The following is an 867-nucleotide window of genomic DNA, read 5'->3' on the forward strand; positions in this document are numbered from 1 at the left end:
CTTTGACCTGGACTCTTGTTTATACTCGTGTTGAAGATATTCTCCAGTTTTGGACACTCATTGTCCCATCAGAAGAATGGAAGCCTTCTTGCCTTTACCTTTTGTTTGAGCCCCTCAGAACCTCAGAACCAACCTCGTGTTTCACAGGCAGGGTGGTTCATCAGTCTGTGTGCCGTCCCTCAGATGGATGTTAAACTAGGTGTCCCATCTGCCAGCATTAGTTGGTGGACGTTAAAGATCCCACGGTGTCCTTTGCAAAGAGTAGGCGATCTATCGCTGGCACACTGGCCATCCTGCCTGAGCCTACAGAGGGCACTGCATCAGTGGCACAGCCATGCCCTCAACCAATGATGCCAACCCACAACCTTGTGCTGCATAAAAAAGAAGAAGTGTTCCTTAATTATATATTTTTTAATTCTAAACCCACACCTTTATTAAAAACAAACATTGATGTTATTTCATGCAGCATAGGAGGAATGTCTCCTTAAAATTATCACTGACTGATAGTAACCCATAAGGGGAAGTGTACAAGCCATAATTTTAACCATCAGTCTTGTCAGCGCAGAATCACAAACTGTGAGGACTTAATTCCGAAAACGATCAAAGTTCAGCCTCGTCTGAATCCAACTGGCTGAATTGTAAAGGAATTTCTGCTTAAGGTGTTGACATAATTAACTACTTGCTTGAACATTCTGAATTCTGTTTCAACTCCTTGAACTCTAACTAACACAATATTCCTGAAATAATCAACCTAAACTTCCTCCACAATTCATTTTGACTTACTTGAACTAGCCAAGCCTGAATTATCTGAACTAACAGGCCTGGGTTGTTGAAATAATTCACCTGCACAATAATTCACCAACTTCC

Source organism: Myxine glutinosa, chromosome 11 (genome assembly GCF_964187855.1).
Source record: "Myxine glutinosa chromosome 11, kmMyxGlut1.1, whole genome shotgun sequence".
Lineage (NCBI taxonomy): Eukaryota > Metazoa > Chordata > Myxini > Myxiniformes > Myxinidae > Myxine > Myxine glutinosa.